This window comes from Siphateles boraxobius, unplaced genomic scaffold (assembly GCF_051911475.1).
Source record: "Siphateles boraxobius isolate OS27281-9 unplaced genomic scaffold, OSU_SipBor_1 19, whole genome shotgun sequence".
In the NCBI taxonomy this organism is placed as follows: Eukaryota; Metazoa; Chordata; class Actinopteri; order Cypriniformes; family Leuciscidae; genus Siphateles; species Siphateles boraxobius.
The window spans coordinates 1,649,706-1,669,977 of record NW_027508799.1 but is presented as its reverse complement, the minus strand read 5'-3'; the positions used below and the strand labels follow the sequence as shown (position 1 = coordinate 1,669,977).

The 20,272-nt window shown below is 42.9% G+C and overlaps 8 non-coding genes across 8 annotated transcripts; all 8 read right to left on the bottom strand.

Annotated features, from left to right (window-relative positions):
* Positions 1 to 978: 978 nt before the first annotated feature.
* Positions 979 to 1,050, bottom strand: trnaq-cug (transfer RNA glutamine (anticodon CUG)). The gene has a single exon. It is a non-coding gene; the product is annotated as a tRNA-Gln (tRNA).
* A 2,714-nt stretch (positions 1,051 to 3,764) lies between these two features.
* trnaq-cug (transfer RNA glutamine (anticodon CUG)) lies at positions 3,765 to 3,836 on the bottom strand. The gene has a single exon. It is a non-coding gene; the product is annotated as a tRNA-Gln (tRNA).
* Positions 3,837 to 4,077: 241 nt separating this feature from the next.
* On the bottom strand, positions 4,078 to 4,149 carry trnaq-uug (transfer RNA glutamine (anticodon UUG)). The gene has a single exon. It is a non-coding gene; the product is annotated as a tRNA-Gln (tRNA).
* A 90-nt stretch (positions 4,150 to 4,239) lies between these two features.
* On the bottom strand, positions 4,240 to 4,312 carry trnaf-gaa (transfer RNA phenylalanine (anticodon GAA)). Its single transcript has one exon. It is a non-coding gene; the product is annotated as a tRNA-Phe (tRNA).
* Positions 4,313 to 17,845: 13,533 nt separating this feature from the next.
* trnaq-uug (transfer RNA glutamine (anticodon UUG)) lies at positions 17,846 to 17,917 on the bottom strand. Its single transcript has one exon. It is a non-coding gene; the product is annotated as a tRNA-Gln (tRNA).
* Positions 17,918 to 17,987: 70 nt separating this feature from the next.
* trnaf-gaa (transfer RNA phenylalanine (anticodon GAA)) lies at positions 17,988 to 18,060 on the bottom strand. The gene has a single exon. It is a non-coding gene; the product is annotated as a tRNA-Phe (tRNA).
* A 93-nt stretch (positions 18,061 to 18,153) lies between these two features.
* On the bottom strand, positions 18,154 to 18,227 carry trnai-aau (transfer RNA isoleucine (anticodon AAU)). Its single transcript has one exon. It is a non-coding gene; the product is annotated as a tRNA-Ile (tRNA).
* An 88-nt stretch (positions 18,228 to 18,315) lies between these two features.
* Positions 18,316 to 18,387, bottom strand: trnap-agg (transfer RNA proline (anticodon AGG)). The gene has a single exon. It is a non-coding gene; the product is annotated as a tRNA-Pro (tRNA).
* Positions 18,388 to 20,272: the final 1,885 nt, after the last annotated feature.

Genomic DNA, 20,272 nt, shown 5'->3' with positions numbered 1-20,272 from the left:
AACAACAAAAAAAATGGTTTAAGGAGGATATAGCTTAATTAGCGGTCGGCTAATTATCTTGACAGTAGTGGCATGTTTTTTACTGTATATCATGGTAAAGTTGCAGGTTCACATGTACAGAATAAAACGTGTGCTATTACACGCTAGCTAGCTTTATTGGCATGTTTAATTGTCCAAAAACAAACACTGTTTATGAATGAATAATGATCGATTATACAGTCGTGAAGAATAGACTTACCTGTTGCAAAGATTGCAAAGATGACGATAATAATAGCGGTCGCCGATTGGTCAAAAGTAAGCCACAGGAGCAGAGCCAGGAGTGAAACGCGATTGGTCAAAAGTAAGCCACAAGAGAGAAAGGCGATTGGTCAAAAGTAAGCCACAGGAGAGAAAAACGATTGGTCAAAAGTAAGCCACAGGAGAGAACGCGATTGGTCAAAAGTAAGTCACAGCAGAGAAACACGATTGGCTCACGTGGGCTTACTTTGGGCTTACTTTGGCTCAATCGGTAGGAAGCAGTAGGCGCAAGCGAGAGGTAGTGGGATCGATGCCTGCATTCTCCAGTGCTGTCCATCCTTTTTACGCCCCCCTTCAAGGGGCACTACCTAGATGAGCTCTTACGGCTCAGTGCTGCCGAAAATGTTTTTTCGAACGAGGTACTGCACACATTCCTGGCAAATGCAGGTCCCACCGAGATTTGAACTCGAATCTACAATTAAAAGGTAGCCAGTGATCGCACCTCGTCTTTGTCTTTGAGCGCGATGGACACCTCCTCTCCATCATCGAGGGGAATTAGCTCAAATGGTGGAGCGCTCGCTTAGCATGCGAGAGGTAGCGGGATCGATGCCTGCATTCTCCAGTGCTATCCATCTTTTTTACGTCCCACTTCAAGGGGCACTACCTAGATGAGCTCTTGCGGCTCAGTGCTGCCGAAAAAGTTTTTTTGAACGAGGTACTGCACACATTCCTGGCAAAAGCAGGTCCCACCGAGATTTGAACTCGGATCGCTGGATTCAGAGCCCAGAGTGCTAACCATTACACCATGGAACCTTGGCGTGTGTCAACTTTTCCCATGAGCAGCAGAGATTTAAGTCATTGAGTCCAGAAGCACGATAGCAAGGATTTAAGTCATTGAGTCCAGAAGCACGATAGCAAGGAGCAAATGAAGATTTTGCTTTTTAAGCCCATGTTTCCCCAATTCCGACTCGGTCTGAGAGTGCCAATTTCACCGCCACGTCAGCAGTTGCGCATCACTTCTGTTTTTTCCCTCCCTTCCGCAAAGAACCTAAAAAGGTTCCACCGAGATTTGAACTCAGATTTCTGGATTCAAAGCCCAGAGTGCTAATCATTACACCATGGAACCAACACACACTGCTAGCTGGCTGTCTGAGAGGCAGATAGCGATGAGGCTAGGTGGAATCAGGTAGACTAAAAGAGGCGGACCTGGTTCCTCTGCCGAAACCCGGTATTGAACCAGGGACCTTTAGATCTTCAGTCTAACGCTCTCACAACGCAGCTATTTCGGCCAGATACTTGTATGGTTTAGCCAGCAGCGATGTCTGGGAGACCGCCCGTCATTTTCGAGAAGAGCAGAGCGAAGGTCCCAGAGAGACAATGAGTGGCCCGTACGGGGATGAAAACCCGCCACCTTGGCGTTATTAGCACCACGCTCTAAGCAACTGAGCTAACCGGCCTCTCTCTGGCACATTTTATCCCCAATTTCTCACAAATATCCTGGTTGCCCTAATCAGGCTGAAGAGATTAAAAGCAAAGCCTAATAATGGGCTCGTCTGGGATTTGAACCCCGGACCTCTCGCACCCTAAGCGAGAATCATACCCCTAGACCAACGATCCGAAACATACATCCTCCCTGCTGCTGCCGGGCCGCAAACATTTCAGCTTCCATGGCTTAAAGCGCAATTTTTTGATTAAATCTACTATTAAAAGGTAGCCAGTGCAAAGTTTCCAGCACAGAGGAAATGCGGCCTCTTTTTTTGTGGTCATTGGAAATCACGCTGCAGGACCTGCACACGCATTAATGAGAAGCTTACTTACAGGAGCCTGGTCTGCAACACTGGACCCAGTTGATGTTGCAGGAGCAGAGGCAGCACTTGGCTGGACAGAAGGCTGTGGAGGAGACTGCAGAGGAGGCTGAGCAGGGCGCAGAGGAGGAGACTGCAGAGGGGCTGGGCAGGGCGCAGAGGAGGAGACTGCAGAGGAGGCTGGGCAGGCCGCAGAGGAGGAGACTGCAGAGGAGGCTGGGCAGGGCGCTGCAGTCCTGTGGGTGGCTGTAGTGAGGATGGTCCTGGTGCAGAGGGACAGGGGTTGAAGGCCTTGCTGGAAAGATTGGAGTTGCTCTTTCCAGTGGACAGGAAGCTCTGCAGGCGACTGGGACACCTGGCCAGGGGTCCACAATGCTGGAGGAGCAGGATAAGGGGCAGGAGCAGGGGCAGTAGCACGAGCCGGGGCAGGAGCAGGGCCTCTCGAGCCTGCAGTGGCTGGAGAAAAAAGAAAAAACTTACCCACTTACAGGGTTTGGCTGGAGACAAAATCTTTTGTGCCAGCTGTGAAGCAAATAAATGCTTCCCCCGCGCCAACAGGGCCTACACATTGGTCGCCAGCAGTGGCCTGTTCTTAGTGGCAGTAGGTGGAGGAGGAACAGACACAGTGGCAGTGGGCACAGCATCAGTGAGGACAGATGCAGTGGGCACAGTGGTGGTGGGCACGTGGGCTGGAGTAATGTATATAATAATGTAATGAATGACACAAAAAAATACTAAATTAACAACAACAAAAAAAATGGTTTAAGGAGGATATAGCTTAATTAGCGGTCGGCTAATTATCTTGACAGTAGTGGCATGTTTTTTACTGTATATCATGGTAAAGTTGCAGGTTCACATGTACAGAATAAAACGTGTGCTATTACACGCTAGCTAGCTTTATTGGCATGTTTAATTGTCCAAAAACAAACACTGTTTATGAATGAATAATGATCGATTATACAGTCGTGAAGAATAGACTTACCTGTTGCAAAGATTGCAAAGATGACGATAATAATAGCGGTCGCCGATTGGTCAAAAGTAAGCCACAGGAGCAGAGCCAGGAGTGAAACGCGATTGGTCAAAAGTAAGCCACAAGAGAGAAAGGCGATTGGTCAAAAGTAAGCCACAGGAGAGAAAAACGATTGGTCAAAAGTAAGCCACAGGAGAGAACGCGATTGGTCAAAAGTAAGTCACAGCAGAGAAACACGATTGGCTCACGTGGGCTTACTTTGGGCTTACTTTGGCTCAATCGGTAGGAAGCAGTAGGCGCAAGCGAGAGGTAGTGGGATCGATGCCTGCATTCTCCAGTGCTGTCCATCCTTTTTACGCCCCCCTTCAAGGGGCACTACCTAGATGAGCTCTTACGGCTCAGTGCTGCCGAAAATGTTTTTTCGAACGAGGTACTGCACACATTCCTGGCAAATGCAGGTCCCACCGAGATTTGAACTCGAATCTACAATTAAAAGGTAGCCAGTGATCGCACCTCGTCTTTGTCTTTGAGCGCGATGGACACCTCCTCTCCATCATCGAGGGGAATTAGCTCAAATGGTAGAGCGCTCGCTTAGCATGCGAGAGGTAGCGGGATCGATGCCTGCATTCTCCAGTGCTATCCATCCTTTTTACGCCCCACTTCAAGGGGCACTACCTAGATGAGCTCTTGCGGCTCAGTGCTGCCGAAAAAGTTTTTTCGAACGAGGTACTGCACACATTCCTGGCAAAAGCAGGTCCCACCGAGATTTGAACTCGGATCGCTGGATTCAGAGCCCAGAGTGCTAACCATTACACCATGGAACCTTGGCGTGTGTCAACTTTTCCCATGAGCAGCAGAGATTTAAGTCATTGAGTCCAGAAGCACGATAGCAAGGATTTAAGTCATTGAGTCCAGAAGCACGATAGCAAGGAGCAAATGAAGACTTTGCTTTTTAAGCCCATGTTTCCCCAATTCCGACTCGGTTTGAGAGTGCCAATTTCACCGCCACGTCAGCAGTTGCGCATCACTTCTGTTTTTTCCCTCCCTTCCGCAAAGAACCTAAAAAGGTTCCACTGAGATTTGAACTCAGATTTCTGGATTCAAAGCCCAGAGTGCTAATCATTACACCATGGAACCAACACACTCTGCTAGCTGGCTGTCTGAGAGGCAGATAGCGATGAGGCTAGGTGGAATCAGGTAGACTAAAAGAGGCGGACCTGGTTCCTCTGCCGAAACCCGGTATTGAACCAGGGACCTTTAGATCTTCAGTCTAACGCTCTCACAACTGAGCTATTTCGGCCAGATACTTGTATGGTTTAGCCAGCAGGGATGTCTGGGAGACCGCCCGTCATTTTCGAGAAGAGCAGAGCGAAGGTCCCAGAGAGAAAATGAGTGGCCCGTACGGGGATGAAAACCCGCCACCTTGGCGTTATTAGCACCACGCTCTAAGCAACTGAGCTAACCGGCCTCTCTCTGGCACATTTTATCCCCAATTTCTCACAAATATCCTGGTTGCCCTAATCAGGCTGAAGAGATTAAAAGCAAAGCCTAATAATGGGCTCGTCTGGGATTTGAACCCCGGACCTCTCGCACCCTAAGCGAGAATCATACCCCTAGACCAACGATCCGAAACATACATCCTCCCTGCTGCTGCCGGGCCGCAAACATTTCAGCTTCCATGGCTTAAAGCGCAATTTTTTGATTAAATCTACTATTAAAAGGTAGCCAGTGCAAAGTTTCCAGCACAGAGGAAATGCGGCCTCTTTTTTTGTGGTCATTGGAAATCACGCTGCAGGACCTGCACACGCCTTAATGAGAAGCTTACTTATAGGAGCCTGGTCTGCAACACTGGACCCAGTTGATGTTGCAGGAGCAGAGGCAGCACTTGGCTGGACAGAAGGCTGTGGAGGAGACTGCAGAGGAGGCTGAGCAGGGCGCAGAGGAGGAGACTGCAGAGGGGCTGGGCAGGGCGCAGAGGAGGAGACTGCAGAGGAGGCTGGGCAGGCCGCAGAGGAGGAGACTGCAGAGGAGGCTGGGCAGGGCGCTGCAGTCCTGTGGGTGGCTGTAGTGAGGATGGTCCTGGTGCAGAGGGACAGGGGTTGAAGGCCTTGCTGGAAAGATTGGAGTTGCTCTTTCCAGTGGACAGGAAGCTCTGCAGGCGACTGGGACACCTGGCCAGGGGTCCACAATGCTGGAGGAGCAGGATAAGGGGCAGGAGCAGGGGCAGTAGCACGAGCCGGGGCAGGAGCAGGGCCTCTCGAGCCTGCAGTGGCTGGAGAAAAAAGAAAAAACTTACCCACTTACAGGGTTTGGCTGGAGACAAAATCTTTTGTGCCAGCTGTGAAGCAAATAAATGCTTCCCCCGCGCCAACAGGGCCTACACATTGGTCGCCAGCAGTGGCCTGTTCTTAGTGGCAGTAGGTGGAGGAGGAACAGACACAGTGGCAGTGGGCACAGCATCAGTGAGGACAGATGCAGTGGGCACAGTGGTGGTGGGCACGTGGGCTGGAGTAAAGTATATAATAATGTAATGAATGACACAAAAAAATACTAAATTAACAACAACAAAAAAATGGTTTAAGGAGGATATAGCTTAATTAGCGGTCGGCTAATTATCTTGACAGTAGTGGCATGTTTTTTACTGTATATCATGGTAAAGTTGCAGGTTCACATGTACAGAATAAAACGTGTGCTATTACACGCTAGCTAGCTTTATTGGCATGTTTAATTGTCCAAAAACAAACACTGTTTATGAATGAATAATGATCGATTATACAGTCGTGAAGAATAGACTTACCTGTTGCAAAGATTGCAAAGATGACGATAATAATAGCGGTCGCGGATTGGTCAAAAGTAAGCCACAGGAGCAGAGCCAGGAGTGAAACGCGATTGGTCAAAAGTAAGCCACAAGAGAGAAAGGCGATTGGTCAAAAGTAAGCCACAGGAGAGAAAAACGATTGGTCAAAAGTAAGCCACAGGAGAGAACGCGATTGGTCAAAAGTAAGTCACAGCAGAGAAACACGATTGGCTCACGTGGGCTTACTTTGGGCTTACTTTGGCTCAATCGGTAGGAAGCAGTAGGCGCAAGCGAGAGGTAGTGGGATCGATGCCTGCATTCTCCAGTGCTGTCCATCCTTTTTACGCCCCCCTTCAAGGGGCACTACCTAGATGAGCTCTTACGGCTCAGTGCTGCCGAAAATGTTTTTTCGAACGAGGTACTGCACACATTCCTGGCAAATGCAGGTCCCACCGAGATTTGAACTCGGATCTACAATTAAAAGGTAGCCAGTGATCGCACCTCGTCTTTGTCTTTGAGCGCGATGGACACCTCCTCTCCATCATCGAGGGGAATTAGCTCAAATGGTAGAGCGCTCGCTTAGCATGCGAGAGGTAGCGGGATCGATGCCTGCATTCTCCAGTGCTATCCATCCTTTTTACGCCCCCCTTCAAGAGGCACTACCTAGATGAGCTCTTGCGGCTCAGTGCTGCCGAAAATGTTTTTTTGAACGAGGTACTGCACACATTCCTGGCAAAAGCAGGTGCCACCGAGATTTGAACTCGGATCGCTGGATTCAGAGCCAAGAGTGCAAACCATTACACCATGGAACCTTGGCGTGTGTCAACTTTTCCCATGAGCAGCAGAGATTTAAGTCATTGAGTCCAAAAGCACGATAGCAAGGAGCAAATGAAGCCTTTGCTTTTTAAGCCCATGTTTCCCCAATTCCGACTCTGTTTGAGATTGCCAATTTCACTGCCACGTCAGCAGTTGCGCATCACCTCTGCTTTTTCCCACCCTTCCGCAAAGAACCTAAAAAGGTTCTACCGAGATTGGAATTTGGATCGCTGGATTCAAAGCCCAAAGTGCTAACCATTACACCATGGAACCAACACTTCCTGATAGCTGGCTGTCTGAGAGGCAGATAGCGATGAGGCTAGGTGGAATCAGGTAGACTAAAAGAGGCGGACGTGGTTCCTCTGCCGAAACCCGGGATATAAATATCCTGGTTGCCCTAATCAGGCTGAAGAGATTAAAAGCAAAGCCTAATAATGGGCTCGTAATCGCAAAACCTAAAAATCCTTTTTTGTGGTCATTGGAAATCACGCTGCAGGACCTGCACACGAATAATGAGAAGCTTACTTACAGGAGCCTGGTCTGCAACACTGGACCCAGTTGATGTTGCAGGAGCAGAGGCAGCACTTGGCTGGACAGAAGGCTGTGGAGGAGACTGCAGAGGAGGCTGATAAGGGTGCAGAGGAGGAGACTGCAGAGGGGCTGGGCAGGGCGCAGAGGAGGAGACTGCAGAGGACAGTAGCACGAGCCGCGGCAGGAGCAGGGCCTCTCGAGCCTGCAGTGGCAGGAGCGTAAAAAAACAACAAAATTATCTTATTGTTTTAGACTTTCACTGCATGACTTTCTCAGCTCTGCTGGACAGCTACTGCGATTACAAGGTTTACTGCAAAGCATGTATGATTAGTAGAGAGATGACATGATGATGAAAAGATGGAAGGAAGCAGTGAAAATCATCCTGTTTTTCATCCAAGCACCATTAGAAGAAATACAAGAAGAAAAAAAGATGGGATCAGCCAAGTGTGAAGCGAAGCAGACCAAACACTACAACAGCCACTTATTCCAAGGGGAGTGGGGGAAGTGTGAGATCACAAGAATGAGCTTTAGTCAGTGATTACGATAAAAAATGAAATAAAACCTTTTACATACACCTTTAAATTATCTTTTTTCCTTTGAGGATGTTCACTCAAAGAGTGAATGTAGATTGACACCTGAGAAGTGCCATTCCTCTGTGTTGTGAAATAAAATAATATGTAATTTAAAAAATACTGTTTTGTTTTATTTGTAATTGTTTGTAAAATATTGTTCAAGATTTACATACCTTGAGGAAGTTGTTCCTCAGCTTGCGAGGCTACAGTTGCCATCTCCAGGTCATCTTCCTCCTCAAAAAAATCCGTAGCAGCAGAGTCTGTAAAATAACATAAAACACTAAGCACATGTCACCAACACACTTGTATGCGTTAAGTGATACTCACCACATGTAAAGAGCTGTCTCCGGGCTGCGGACTCAGACGCAGGATGTACACGTGGTCCTGCAGCTGTTGAACACGTATTTTCGTTAGACATATATACTGCATAATATATACTGTAATGATTTTAAAGCTTGCAAATCACTTACAGGGTTTGGCTGGAGACAAAATCTTTTGTGCCAGCTGTGAAGCAAATAAATGCTTCCCCCGCGCCAACATGGCCTTCACATTGGTCGCCAGCAGTGGCCTGTTCTTAGTGGCAGTAGGTGGAGGAGGAACAGACACAGTGGCAGTGGGCACAGCAGCAGTGAGGACAGATGCAGTGGGCACAGTGGTGGTGGGCACGTGGGCTGGAGCCTGCCTCTTCAGCACGTATGCTTTGAAAAGGGCCATATTGGTGTTAGGCCTGGCCTTTGCCTTCTTCAGGTAGGTGATGAGAGCCTGGGCCTCCTTGCTTGGGTCCTCATACGCCTCCTTCATTGACCTACCCTTAAAATCCCCAAACTCCACCATCAGACATCCAGAGTCTCCTGTCCTCTGGGCCTCCTGCAGCATGGCCTGTTTTATATGATACACCTCCACAGCCTCGCCTACCTCCCTGATCTGCGAGGTGTATCTGAGGAACAGGTGTTTGTTGTCCGACAGCGGGTTGTCCCTCTCCTCCTCCCCCAAAATGCTGCTGACCAGATAGCAGGCATACCCCAGTGAGTTCTCCAGCAGCCACAGGAAAATCTGACCCTGGTGTTTCCCAAACTGGATCTTGCAGTGAGCCAGAACCAGGAACTGGTCTCCAGGATTCCCTCCATTCTGCCTCACAAAGGCAGTGGCCTCAGCCAGGACCTCCTCCTTATGTAGAAGATTTTATTATTTAGAAAACAAGTAATTTTGCTATATATTTGGACACAATTATTTCTTCTGTCTGTGACTTTGGATTTCCTCTGTGTATGTGAAAGACCTTGAATGGAATGTTGTTTGCTGCAGAAAATTCTATTCTGAGAAGTCACATGGTAAAAGACCTTTACCCAAAACTATCTATAGGGTGTGTTACCTTCTTTGGAAGAAGAAGTATGTATATAACTCTGAACCAAAATGTACTCGGGAGCGCACTGGAAGGCCAGAGGGCCAGAGAGCGTTAGAGAGCCGTTCTATGGAACGGGACGGCGTTCGAAAATAAAGTCTAATTATTTCTGGCATCAAAGATCTCTGTGAAGTTATTTTTCAGAAAGATTGAAAACCACAACATTTGGCGACCCCGGCAGGACTTGGGTTGAGGCTGAAGGAACCACGAAAGGCAACACTGGTGACCGACACAGACAACAGTGGCCACTGTAATTTGAGGTGAGCAATTTTTGCTTTTGAAAAAGTATGTGTTGTCACCAGTGAGCCAGAGTGGTAAGACCCTTTAAAATGCTTCTCCAAGTTTAAAGAACTAAAAAATTGAAAAGAGGATCTTTGATTATAGAAATAAGTGTCTATTGTTGTTGATGATATCAAGTACTGTGTTATAGCGCGGCGGAGCTCCCGTTAGTGTTTGCCAGTGTTTATATAATCTGATGCAGGTTGTATGAATATTGGTACTGCTGACGTGCCGCTAAATGTTTTGTCGTACGTATGTAAGAATCTGTGTTTGCTAAATCAAGAGGGCCTGGATGGATGATTAGCAAGAGTTTGAGTTTATTGGTAAAGGTTACCAACTTATTGTAGATTTTAATGGTATTGGGTATCATTAAGTATACTGGTAAAGGTTACCAACTTATTGTAGATTTTAATGGTATTGGGTATCATTAAGTATACTGGTAAAGGTTACCAGAACTCTGTGTTACTTATTAAGAGGGCCTTGAGGATAATAAGTTAATTGCATGTGCACAGATTAAGTTTGGTTTATTGTTACCGCCTTGTTATAGGTTAACAAGGGACTGGGTAAGTTTTATGTGGATTTCGCCAAGAGGGCCTGGAAGGATGGCGAATATTGCACAGATAAGTTTAGCTTTTGGTTACCGCCTTGTTATAGGTTAACAAGGGACTGTACGGAAAAGCTATGTAGTATATGACTCTGTTGTGTCGGAGGGAGTGAATCGCAGAGGTCTTATAGTTTAAAGTTATTGTATTGTCAATGTGTTGTGTGAGTAGAGTGAATGTAGGATCCTGTCCTGTGTGTCTGCTTGACTGTGACTGTGGTTAAAAATAGGTGACAAGGAATGTGTGAATGTGCTTGAGAGACAAGTACTTTATAAATGAGTATTAAAAGTAAAGGAAATAGTAAAAGAAAACAATTGTTTCAAGATATTAGTCTTGCAGATTATTGTAGTATAAATAAGTTAAAGTATAAAATATATATTAATAAATGGACTGATATATATTAATGGATAAATAAATAAGAATGCACGTGCTTAATATATTATATCTTATATCTGAAGACGTCTAAAATTTGTATCTCATTATCCCTGAAGACAAAGTGAGAAAAATGATTCCATTGTAGATAATTAAGGTTGTGCTAAGAAAAAATAACTTGTGCAGTGTGCTAAAAGTGAACAAGATTGAGTGACAAAGTTTCAACAGTCATAAATAATTTACAGCAATCTTAGAATTGTAGTAAATGGGAATTGTTGGGAATGGGTGAGGAAAAATGTATTCACCATGTTAGATTATTTTGAGCACAGCATGCAAATACAGAAGAACGATTGAAGGCTGATTTTATGATAGGGAAAATTATTTAATTGTATTATACTCAGAAAATAAAAGTTAGATTATTGCTGATATTGCAATGAAGAAATAGCTTGCTTTTTCCTGCAACTAAGAACTTGCTTTACTAAAAATAGAATGGGAGAACTGCTGTTGTCAACCAGTGATTATTATATAGTAAAAAAGAACTAGGAAAAAGATGGTTAAAAGTGGAATTTAGATAAAGAGCTAATAGCTCAGGAACAAATATTTATAAAGACTAATTTGATCTATGCAGCTCTCTGAGTGTTCAAGTTTCAGATGGCTTCAGTGTCGAATGGAAGAGGTGAAAGGTCAAAGACGACTGCAGAGAGAAGAAGAAGAGAGGGTGAGGGGCTTTCAGCTCCCCTTCTGAAGATGACCACTTTCTGGCATGGAGAAAGACTGATTTAATGCTGGAAAAGGTGAAACGTTCACTATTTCACTGGAGACTTTTTCCTGAGGACAAGAGGAAAATCCTGAGATGCAAAGCTGTGGCAAAATCTATCAAAGCCCAAACTGAGAAGGGGCAGAGAAACAACAGAGCCTATATTCCTGTTTACACCAAGCCTTGAGTGACAGCTAGGCTGACGACACATGCAGAGCGACAGCCAAGAAGCTTCAACAGACTGATCATCTAAAAACAGAAGAACTGACCGAAACCCTTCCCTTACGGGCAACACAGGTGTGGCAACTTCAATGATCACTCTAGAGACTGCTTCAAATTTAGTTATTATATTAACTTTATTCATTCTGATTATTCACTGGTCTCATAAGCAATTCTTTATATTCTCTGCTAAACTAACCCTTTGCTTTTCCAGTAGGTTCAAGTCCAGCCATATAAAAAAGAAAGAGAATACACTGAAAGAGAGAAGTGGGTGCTCAACTCACTAGTTCAAACTGAGGCTGGATTTGTTATAGTGAGGGCTATTATATTAAACAATTATAGGGCTAAAAGCATGAAAAATTATTCTGTAGCAAAGAAAAAGATAGACGCAAAATGTCAAAGAATTATTATTATTGTTTGCAAAACAATGATACTGGTCACTCCATTTTGTTTTGCTAAGTTTTTAGAGATATAGATTGGAGAAAAAATTACTCCAAAAGTCCAAGCTTATGAAATCGCAAAAAATGCTGTCAGAACTGGGATAATGAGATGGAAATGTTGTTGGCCATGGATCCAAGATTACGCAGAGATCTCCAATTTCTTAAAGCAGCTCATGAGCAAAAAAACAAAAAAAAAAAGATTAGGAAAAATCAGAAAAACAAATGACAAAATGTATTTGAAAAATTACAATTGGCAGGCTTATTATTCTAAAATACTTAGTCTATTAGAATTTGTAAAAAGAAAAAAAGGATTATAACAACGGTGTTAAACTAAACCTTATGATCATTGACACTTCACAGTAGTGTTTGAGATAGCTGTGTTGACCTGATCAACCCTTGGCTAAAATTATAGGATGCCACATTTAGAGCACAACCTGTAAGAGTGTATGCTGGCCAGCGTGTGTGAGAGAGACACTGAGTGTGAATGAGTGAGAGATGGTGTCTGAAGAGACACTAAGGCAAATCAATTATTTTGCCAATACAGCTGTATTTAAAATTTAACATGTGGGCCCACAGGGCAAATTCTGCCCAATAAAATAATGACCATGGATGCATATGGTTAAATTTCCTGGTCAGGAACTGAAGTAACAATATGAAAAAACAAAGAATAAAAAGAGAAAAATAAAAATAGAAAAAACAGTGCCACATTTGCGCAGCGCATAACATATCTGACTTCCTTTGCAGCATAACACGTCTGCCTTTCTTTTCAGCATATCATGATGGAGCTGATCTTTGTCAAAAGTATGAAATATTGTCTTGTAACTTTTGTCAAAGTGGGTTGAGTATTGTCCAAGATGCCTAATAAATAATGTGCTTATAGTGGAACTCAAGACAAAGAGATAACTGAGTTGAATTGAGTAATTATAAGAGTACATTGAAATTTATTGTGAGAAAAATGCAAAAAGTTGCAAATAATGATCAAAAGTCAAATTTATGAAAAACAAATGAGAATATATGGATTAAAGTCCTGCTGTTAATGAAGGCAGAAAGGACACCACTCAGCCCACATGACCTTTCTACAGGTAACATCGAGAAGGACAATGGGACAGATGAGCAGATGATTGAAATTATATGTTGTTGTCACTAACAAAAATAATTAAGCTTTAATTTACAGATAGCAGCAGCTCAATTCCAGGAAGGATTCTGGGACGAGTCTGACAAAAAGAACCAGTAACTATGCTTTGTAATTTCAGAAGAAGTGATCAACAGTGTGACATTTGAGTCCATGCCTCTCAACTTAAAATAAACCAACTGACTTCAGCAAGCCCCCACAACTGAAGTGAGGGATCAAGGACATGCTGACAATGAGAGAAAGAGTCCATTGCAACGAACGACTCACTGGAGACACCCTGGTGAAAGATCTAATGATTGATGACAAGGTTAACAGAATAATCAAATCATGAATGGAAGAAAAGACAAACTTAACCAGAAACACAGGAATGAGAAGAACTGTGCAAAAGAGAGACTCAACAGAGATGAGTACAAGCTCAAACAATAGTCAACATCAACCAACTTTCCTATGATTGAATGTTCAGCCCTTGAATAGATTCAGTAGCAACTTAATAATAACCCCACCATAACAAAAATGATTGAAAGTAAAAATATATTAAAGCAACATAGAAAACAATGATAATGAAAAAAAGAAAAGAAACTAAAATAATGTTAACAATTAATTTAAGAAATTGATATAGCATAATGGGAATTAAGACAATACATGAAGGAAAATTTTAGAACTAAAAATAACTTTAAAATAAATCTTAATGGGTACTCAGATGTAACTTGTCAATACAAGGATATACTTAATTAATTTAAGGCTACAGTTGAAATTAAAGCAAGTATTAACACTGGGTATTAACAAATATTCAATGTCAAAATTGAATTTATAAGATTTGATTCAATATGCAATTGACTAATATTAAGTAGTACTTATAGAAAGTTTATAGACTTACAAGAAGTTATTGAAATTCAGTAACAAACAAGCCCTTGTGAACAATCTAAATGGCACCAGAGGGGGGTCAAAAATAGATATTTGGCATTTCACATGAAGGACAGATTGTCGAACCAATGAATACTTTTGAATATTCTCAGTCCAGATGCGCAATGGTTTTAAACCAGTGCGCAAAGGGGGGAGTAAGATAAGGAAATTAAAAATTAAAATGAAGATAAAATTAAAGGCATTTTAAATTAAAAGGCATTTTTGCAAAGTTTTGTGAAATTTGTGGCAAAAACAAAGTTAAGAAAAGAACAGCGACAAAAATAGGCCATATATCAGTATACCATGTGGACATGATATAGATGGGTAAAAGCAATGAAATCAACAGAGGAGGGCAGGAACAGAAATTAAATCTCTGACAGAGAAGTAATCCTTAGATTGGAAGTCTAAGCAAAAATAACGTCAGATAATGGGTCAACTAAACAGAAGTATTGAAGATTGAAAATAAATTGCATACGAATACAAGGAAGTTTTAATAATAATTAAGTTATAATGCTAATGGTTTAAAAGGATGATAGACAAACTTTTAGATTGTTAGATATAAAGAAAAAGAAATGTACATATAAGGAATATGTAAGAGTGCAAAAAGTTGTTCTCTAGAGTTATTTTTCTAATTGTCTAATAAGTTTATTGAATGACTTTTATGAGATAAATGTAACATTGCTCTGAAGCTTTCTTAGTTAGAGTGATTACATGACACATAATTAGTTTATTCATGATAGTTTATTTAGAAATTAGTAGAAACGAAGAAAATGTATTCAGTTTAGTCTTGAACTGAGGAGCTACAATGAGAATGAGAAGCAACACGCAAGATTAAAAAGGTCAAAATGGAATTTATTGTTTAAATTTGGTAATAAAATAGAAAGTAAGTGAAATGTATTGCAATTTATTAGATGGGTGTAAAGTGTTCTGTTCACTAAAATTGACTGACTAAAAGATGGATTCTTCGAATCTAAGAAATGATATTCTCTCATAAGAAGTGATAAAAATGAGAGAGTTATGTTTACCCAGCCATATTTTGAATTAATAGTCATATGGATCAAGTAGAACAAAAATGCATAATAAATCAATTAGACTACTATAATAAGCAGATATTTATTATAATGCTTTGTCTGCATTAGGAGAAAAACAATTATATAAAAAAAGTAGAATGACTTATGTTTGGTGATCAGTGTTGCACTTTTACTAAATAATATTGCGCAGGGAGGAAAATTTAGCGATTATGATCATGTTAAAAAACCTTAAGAGCAAAAGTTAAGGAAAACTTAATGTAAAGTCTGGAAAATTATGATTTTCTCAATTAGAGATATTGAAAGTGGGTTATTATTCTGTTTTGTACTTTGTATAGTAAGATCACTAGTTGGAAAACCACGGTTAAACGAATGAAAATGCGGAAAAAAGATAATGAAAACTAATTTGAGAGGGCAACCAAATTGATATTTACAAACCCTGGATGTTGATTCCATTAAATGAGGAATTGAGGACGAAGAAGATAATTGATGAGCCAGACCCTAGAGGACATCTGCACCGCAAGAAAACTTTCAATAGTATAAGAGACTTTTATGTTTGATATAGTCTACATAACTGTGACAAATACATGCAATGCAAGAACAAAGGTATACACACACTTATAACAATGTTTCAGTTTGTCTGACTAGGAGACCTCGATTCTTTTACTTTTTCCAATAAACAAAAAAGAAAGAACAACTAAAAGAAATAAAATGTATGGAAGAAGATGTTTGGCTCGAGTGCTCCTCCGGAGTGTGGTGGCTTAATCCAGTAATTGGAAAGGAGAATTTCCTCTGTGTATGTGAAAGACCTTGAATGGAATGTTGTTTGCTGCAGAAAATTCTATTCTGAGAAGTCACATGGTAAAAGACCTTTACCCAAAACTATCTATAGGGTGTGTTACCTTCTTTGGAAGAAGAAGTATGTATATAACTCTGAACCAAAATGTACTCGGGAGCGCACTGGAAGGCCAGAGGGCCAGAGAGCGTTAGAGCGCCGTTCTATGGAACGGGACGGCGTTCGAAAATAAAGTCTAATTATTTCTGGCATCAAAGATCTCTGTGAAGTTATTTTTCAGAAAGATTGAAAACCACAACATTGGCCCTCCCTGCCAACACGATCTTCCTCCTATTGGCCTCCTCAGTTGGCCCCATAAGGAGTCGACCCTCAGAGGTTCTTCGTAAAACCGGGTATGCATACATAATCTGAAAGGACACAGGCATAAACAGAACGTTACATAGCTGTCATATTCCAACTGAAAGTATTTTGCTACAGCATTTGTTTTTTATGTAATTAATTATTATAATATTATAATAATTAATGAATATTATTATTATTATTATGAGCATAAGCATTATTGTTTTTTATACAACTGTGAATCACTTTGAATTGCCTTGTGTACAAATTGTAAATAGTGTGATGAACTTATTAATAAGAAAATAAATAACACTTCTTGGTACAATCTTGCTGGTATCATGCCATGCTTAAATCGTTTTGTTTTGTTTAGCTTTTGTGGCAGAGATTACTAAGAAACACCAAATATAACATAAAGGCGTTTATGACAATTCATAATAATATGATCATCAAACAGATCTAAAACTTAAAATGGTATATCAAATCGTTTTGGTATATCTTTTATAACATAGTTGAGAGTCATTTGTTGAAACAAAAAAACACTTGTTTTTGCCTATTCATGTATTTTTAAATATGTATAACATAGTATTTAAAAAGATAAAATAAATATGTATACTGGTGTATAACATAGTATAGTATAACATGAATTAAACTTTTTTTTTAAAAGGTTTTAGTAAAAATCTTCTTGTGCTCAAAATAATGTAATGAATGACAAAAATGAGGATGGAGGAATCGAATGAAAGCTTTTTTATACATTGGAATACTTGATCACTCGAGCGTCACTTCATAGCGTCATCAGCAGCGCTCAAAGGATCTGCCCTCATGTTGTTGCAGTTTGTTTATTTAAGAAATTCATAATAAATAATAATAAAGCAAGATACCCTGTTGAAATATGTGTAATGTGTGGTTTATATAAACTGCAAAGGTAAAGTACACTTTAAAACAGATTGTGACCGATGTGAAGGGGGAGGAGAATGTATACGTGCGTCACGTTTAGTCAATAAAACACTTCCGCATAGGATACACCTGTGTATCCTCGCTCATGACTCCTCTGAAAGCCTCCTCACTCCTCGATCCTCGCCTCCTCGCGGTGCAATTAGAGAATTGAGATGTCCTTCAAGATGGCTGAGCTCGATCGGTTTCCGGGTCATAGGATGGAGGACAGAGGAACGAGGAGACGAGGAGGGATATTGAGAAGCACCCTATGTTTCCCCAATTCCGACTCGGTTTGAGAGTGCCAATTTCACCGCCACGTCAGCAGTTGCGCATCACCTCTGTTTTTTCCCTCCCTTCCGCGAAGAACCTAAAAAATGTTCTACCGAGATTTGAACTCGGATCGCTGGATTCAAAGCCCAGAGTGCTAACCATTACACCATGGAACCAACACACCCTCCCAGCTGTCTGTCTGAGAGGCAGATAGCGATGAGGCTAGGTGGAATCAGGTAGCCTAAAGGAGGCGGGCGTGGTTCCTCTACCGAAACCCGAGATTGAACCAGGGACCTTTAGATCTTCAGTCTAACACTCTCCCAACTGAGCTATTTCGGCCAGATACTCGTGCTGTTTAGCCTGGCAAATGAAGGTCCCACCGAGATTTGAATTCGGATCACTGGATTCAGAGCCCAGAGTGCTAACCCTTACACCATGGAACCTCGGCGTGTGTCAACTTTTCCCATGAGGTGCAGAGATTTAAGTCATTCAGTCCAGAAGCGCGATAGCAAGGAGCAAAAGAAGCCTTTGCCTTTTAAGCCCATGTTTCCCCAATTCCGACTCGGTTTGAGAGTGCCAATTTCACCGCTACGTCAGCAGTTGCGCATCACCTCTGTTTTTCCCCTCCCTTCCGCAAAGATCCTAAAAAGGTTCCACCGAGATTTGAACTCGGATCGCTGGATTCAAAGCCCAGAGTGCTAACCATTACACCATGAAACCAAAACACCCTGCTAACTGGCTGTCTGAGAGGTGGAATAAGGTAGAGTAAAAGAGGCAGAGGTTGTTCCTCTGCCGAAACCCGGGATTGAACCAGGGACCTTTAGATCTTCAGTCTAACGCTCTCCCAACTGAGCTATTTCGGCCAGGTACTTGTGTGGTTTAGCCAGCATGGATGTATGGGAGACCGCCCGTCATTTTCGAGAAGAGCAGAACGAAGGTCACAGAGAGAAAATGAGTGGCCCGTACGGGGATCAAACCCGCGACCTTGGGGTTATTAGCACCACGCTCTAACCAACTGAGCTAACCGGCCTCTCTCTGGCACATTTTATCCCCAATTGCTCAGAAATATCCTGGTTGCCCTAATCAGGCTGAAGAGATTAAAAGCAAAGCCTAATAATGGGCTCGTCCGGGATTTGAACCCGGGACCTCTCGCACCCTAAGCGAGAATCATACCCCTAGACCAACGAGCCGAAACATACATCCTCCGTGCTGCTGTCGGGCCGCAAACATTTCAGCTTCCATGGCTTAAAGCGCAATTTTCTTATTAAATCAACAATTAAAAGGTAGCCGGTGCAAAGTTTCCAGCACAGAGGAAATGGGGCCTCTTTTTTTGTGGTCATTGGAAATCACGCTGCAGGACCTGCACACGAATAATGAGAAGCTTACTTACAGGAGCCTGGTCTGCAACACTGGACCCAGTTGATGTTGCAGGAGCAGAGGCAGCACTTGGCTGGACAGAAGGCTGTGGAGGAGACTGCAGAGGAGGCTGAGCAGGGCGCAGAGGAGGAGACTGCAGAGGAGGCTGGGCAGGGCGCAGAGGAGGAGACTGCAGAGGAGGCTGGGCAGGGTGCACAGGAGGAGACTGCAGAGGAGGCTGGGCAGGGTGCAGAGGAGGAGACTGCAGAGGAGGCTGGGCAGGGCGCTGCAGTCCTGTGGGTGGCTGTAGTGAGGATGGTCCTGGTGCAAAAGGACAGGGGTTGAAAGCCTTGCTGGAAAGATGGGAGATGCTCTTTCCAGTGGACAGGAAGCTCTGCAGGCGACTGGGACACCTGGCCAGGGGTCCACAATGCTGGAGGAGCAGGATAAGGGGCAGGAGCAGGGGCAGTAGCACGAGCCGGGGCAGGGGCAGGGCCTCTCGAGCCTGCAGTGGCTGGAGCGTAAAAAAACACAACAAAATTATCTTATTGTTTTAGACTTTCACTGCATGACTTTCTCAGCTCTGCTGGACAGCTACTGCGATTACAAGGTTTACTGCAAAGCATGTATGATTAGTAGAGAGATGACATGATGATGAAAAGATGGAAGGAAGCAGTGAAAATCATCCTGTTTTTCATCCAAGCACCATTAGAAGAAATACAAGAAGAAAAAAAGATGGGATCAGCCAAGTGTGAAGCGAAGCAGACCAAACACTACAACAGCCACTTATTCCAAGGGGAGTGTGAGATGACAAGAATGAGCTTTAGTCAGTGATTACGATAAAAAATGAAATAAAACCTTTTACATACACCTTTAAATTATCTTTTTTCCTATCTTTTTTCCACCTGAGAAGTGCCATTCCTCTGTGTTGTGAAATAAAATAATATGTCATTTAAAAAATACTGTTTTGTTTTATTTGTAATTGTTTGTAAAATATTGTTTAAGATTTACATACCTTGAGGAAGTTGTTCCTCAGCTTGCGAGGCTACAGTTGCCATCTCCAGGTCATCTTCCTCCTCAAAAAAATCCGTAGCAGCAGAGTCTGTAAAATAACATAAAACACTAAGCACATGTCACCAACACACTTGTATGCGTTAAGTGATACTCACCACATGTAAAGAGCTGTCTCCGGGCTGCGGACTCAGACGCAGGATGTACACGTGGTCCTGCAGCTGTTGAACACGTATTTTCGTTAGACATATATACTGCATAATATATAATGTAATGATTTTAAAGCTTGCAAATCACTTACAGGGTTTGGCTGGAGCCAAAATCTTCTGTGCCAGCTGTGAAGCAAATAAATGCTTCCCCCGCGCCAACAGGGCCTTCACATTGGTCGCCAGCAGTGGCCTGTTCTTAGTGGCAGTAGGTGGAGGAGGAACAGACACAGTGGCAGTGGGCACAGCAGCAGTGAGGACAGATGCAGTGGGCACAGTGGTGGTGGGCACGTGGGCTGGAGCCTGCCTCTTCAGCACGTATGCTTTGAAAAGGGCCATATTGGTGTTAGGCCTGGTCTTTGCCTTCTTCAGGTAGGTGATGAGAGCCTGGGCCTCCTTGCTTGGGTCCTCATACACCTCCTTCATTGACCTACCCTTAAAATCCCCAAACTCCACCATAGGACATCCAGAGTCTCCTGTCCTCTGGGCCTCCTGCAGCATG